This window comes from Mandrillus leucophaeus, unplaced genomic scaffold (genome assembly GCF_000951045.1).
Source record: "Mandrillus leucophaeus isolate KB7577 unplaced genomic scaffold, Mleu.le_1.0 Scaffold113, whole genome shotgun sequence".
Taxonomy (NCBI): domain Eukaryota; kingdom Metazoa; phylum Chordata; class Mammalia; order Primates; family Cercopithecidae; genus Mandrillus; species Mandrillus leucophaeus.
The window spans coordinates 216,702-221,217 of NW_012099543.1; positions in this window are offsets into that span (position 1 = coordinate 216,702).

The window sequence follows — 4,516 nt, forward strand, 5'->3', positions numbered from 1 at the left end:
TAATAGAACACCAGAACTTATTCTTCCTATTAAACTGTAACTTTGTACTCATTAACAAACCTCTCCTCATCCCTTTACCCAGACTCTCCCAGACTCTGATAACCGCTATTCTACTCTCAACTTCTATGTGATCAGTTTTTTAAGATTCAACATATGAGTGAGATCATGTAGTATTTGTCTTTCTGTGCATGGCTTATTTCTCTTAACATTATTTCTTCCAGTTTTAGCTATGTTCCCATAAATAATAGGTTTTATTCTTTTTATTAATAGTATTCCGTTGTGTATCTGTACCACAATTGCTTTATCTATTCATCTGTTGATGAACATTTAGGTTGATTCCATCTCTTTGCTACTGTGGATAGTGCTGCAATAAACAGGATTCAGGTATCTCAACTTTCTGATTTTAATTCCTTTGGATTTATATAGAGTAGTGAAATTGCTGGATTGTATGGCAGTTCTATTTGTAGTTTTTTGAGGAACCTCCATACTGTTATCCATAATGGCTTTGCTGAAATACATCCCACCAACAAGATGTAAGAGTTTATCTTTCTGATCTTTATCATTTTCTTTCTTCTACTTACCTTGGATTTAGTGTGTTCTTCTTGTAGATAATTAAAATTGATGCTGCAGTTATTTATTTGAGACATTCTTCTCTAGTTGAGAGATTTATTGCTATAAAATTTCTTGTAAATACCACAAAAGTTAGTGACTTCTCACAAATTTATATCAAAATTTATATTTCCACTAGCATCACATTAAAATACCTTGTGTTTCACTAACATACAGTTCAAAATGCTATCTACTATCCCTTTACATTTCTTCTTTAACTTGTGAGTTTAGAAATATTTCATTTAGTTTCCAAATATCTTAGAATTTTACAAATAGCTTTTTGTTATTGATTTCTAATCAATAACATTTTCATCATGATCAGAGAACATATTATGATGTGACTTTAAAAAATGTGTTGAGACACGTTTTCTATCCCAGAATATGATCTGACTTATTATAGTTACAGGTGCACTTGAGAAAAACACATACTTTTCTGTTGTTGGGTAGAGTGTTCTACAAAGGTCAGCGAGGTAAATCGCTTGATAGTTTCCATCTTCTACATCCTGATTTTCTTTTTTTAATTATACTTATTCTATAATTTATTGATATACTGATATTGAAAATCAAATAAGCTTATTATTAAATGTCCCTTTGCAAGTCTATGTCTTATTTATCTATATTTGCTTCATGTATTTTATAATTCATAAATACTTAAACATTTAGCATTCTTATGTACTCTTGAGTAATTGATCTTTTTATCATTATGAAATATCCCCTTTACCCTGGTGATATTATTTGCTGTTAAATCTACTTCGTCTGATATTAATGTAGTCACACCAGTTTACCTTAGATTACTGGTAGCATGGCATATGTTTTGTCACATTTTTTACTTTGATCTACATTTTTTTCTCTTTGCACTCAACATAGTCGGCATTATGCTGCTACTTTTTACCTACAACTGCTATTTATTATATACTACCTAATGTATGTAGGCAGCATAGAGTTGGGTGTTGCTTTTCATTCTACCTGACAATCTTTGCCTTTTAATTTAGGTGTGCAGATTATTTATAGTTAAATGTTTAGGTTTAAGATTATCGTCTTACTGTTTGTTTTCAATCTTTCTCATCTCCTTTTTGTTTCCTTCCTCTTATTTCTCTCTCCATTTCCTTCTTTCCTTCCTTCCTTCCTTCCTTCCTTCCTTCCTTCCTTCCTTCCTTCCTTCCTTCCTTCCTTTTCCTTCCTTCCTTCTCTCTTTTTTTCTCTCTCTCTCAAAGAAGTTAAGTATATTTTTATATCTATTTCATCTTCAAATTTTTGTTGTGTTTTTTAATCTTTAAGATTTATGCTATACACCTTTATGCTTTGGAACACTCCAGTGGAAGACTGTAGCATCTCAATAGCTGCAGGTAATGTTCTTACACCCAGAAATGTATTAGCTGAAGATATATTTCAAATGTTTATCTTGTTCCATTCATTCAATTGAATACCAGTTTCTGTTAGTTTTTATAGTTAGATCTATAATCTATACTTTTAGTTATTATTTCATGTATTATTCCTGCACAATAATTTAATTTCAAACTTTGTGTCCTAATGTTATTGATTGATTTGTGTTTCCTCATTCTCAAATTCATATATTGAATCCTTAATGACAAGTACTTCATAATGTCACTGTATTTGGAGATAGGGCCTTTAAAGAAGTAATTGCATTCAAGTGAGTCAAGGTTGAACCCTGATTCAGTCTGACTGTTGTCCTTGTAAGGAGAGGAGATTAGGGCATGCAGAGAAATACCAGGTGCATGTGTGCACAGAGGGACAAGCGTATGAAGAGGTAACAAGAGATCAACCATCTGCAAAATAAGGAGAGAGTCCTCAGAGAAAACTAATCCTGTCAGCACCTTGATCCGGGACTTCCATCCTTAAGAACTGTAAAAACATAAATTTCTGTTGTATACACCTACCAGTTTGTGTTATTTGTTATCAAAGGCCTAGCAAACTAATACAATTAGAAAACAACGATTGATCTTTTCTCACAACACTAGATAATAAATTTAGAAATCGCTTGCCTGGTAGTTTTCTGCTATGTGTATTCTTGTCTGGGGTCGCTTAAACAGCTGGCAGCTGGCAGCTGGGCTTAACTGAAAAGTCAATCATAATTTTGCTCACACGTCTGGTGCTTTGATATTCCTTCAATTTCCCTTTCTATTTCCATGTGTTTTCTCCTTATTCAGTATTACAGTTTAATTGTCTTCCGAGTATGGTCACTGGATTTCCCAGAATGAAAGCATAAGCTAGTAGGTATCTAAAGTCCCAGATCCTGAACTAGGACAACAGCACTTTTGCCATATTATATTGGTTAAGGCAAGTCATCAATTTAGCCGAGAGACAAGGGCTGGGTGTTAGGGTCTACTTGATTGGTGATGTGGCATTACAAGGCGAGAAGGAATGTATGGTGGTGTTCTTTAAAAACTGTTACACAATCACTCTTTTCATTTATTTTCTTTGTGCATAGCAAAGTTTAATGCTATTTCTAAAGCAGACTCAAGAAAAATATATTATTTTCCATTTACAAAAAAAGCATTCCAAATTTAGTTATTTAGAAATGCTAATTTCTGAAGTAGCAGCACACGTTATTAATACTCTAGCAGTTCATTCCAGAAAATGCTAGGATGTTAAACAATTAAGACTCATCCTCTAAGTATCTCTTCACATAAAAACCTCACCATTCAGTAGGTAACATGTTTGTCCTTTCTCATCTTTTTTCTCTGTTGTGATGTGGAGCTTAGTTTATATTTTTCTCTTATTTGCAGCCCACCCACATAAAAATAAATTGTCCTTTTTTTCTTTTTAGTTGCCATGTAACAATTGTACAAATTTATGAAAACACTGAGTGATATTTTCCTACATACATACCGTGTGTAATGATTAAATCAGGATAATTTGCATATCCATCGCTTAAAATATTTATCATTTCTTTTAGTGAACATTCAAAATCCTCTCTTCTAGCTTTTTAAAGTTATACGATAAATTATTGTTAACTATGTTCATCCTGGAGTGCTATAGACCATTAGAACTTATTGCTTCTTTCTTGCTTTAATTTTGTGTCTGTCAATTAACGTCTTCCTCTCCTCCCCTCCTCCTTACCCTTCCCAAACTCTTAATAACCACAATTTTTTTCTCTATTTCTATGAGATCAAATTTATTTTGCACTCCCATATGAGTGAGAACATGGGATACTTATATTTCGGTGCTTGAATTATTTCACTTATTATAATGTCCTCCAGGTTCATCCATGTTATCACAAAAAATGTGATTTCAAGCATTTTTATGGTTGAATGTTATTTCATTGTGTGTGTGTGTGTGTGTGCGTGTGTGTGTATTTTTTCCTAACACTATATTTTTCCATCCATTCATCTGTTGATAAACATTTAGGTTTGTTTCATATCTTGGCTATTGTGAATAGTTCTGCGATAAACATGGAAATGCATATATATCTTCGATATACTGATTTGCTTGTCTTTGGATAAATATCCAGTTATAGGATTTCTGGGTTATATGGTAGGTATCTTTTAATTTTTTTAGAAATCTCCATACTGTTTTCCATAATAAATGTACTAATTTACATTCCAACCAACAGTGTATAAGGGTTCTCTTTTCTCTGAATCCTAACAAGTATTTGATTTTTTTCTTTTTGCTAATAGCCATTGTAACTAGGAATGAAACGTTCTCATTATGGTTTTAATTTCATTTCTCTGATGACGTGATGTTGAGCGTGTTTTTTTTTCATATATTTGTTGGTCATTTGAATGTCTTTTCCTTAGAAGTGTCTATTCAGATCATTTGCCTATTTTTAAAGTAAACTATTGGTTTTTGTTGTTGTTGTCGCTGTTTTTGCTGTTGAGTTCCTTGTATATTCTGGATATAGGTTCTTTATTGGATGGATAGTTTGCAAATGTTTTCTTTTTTTTTT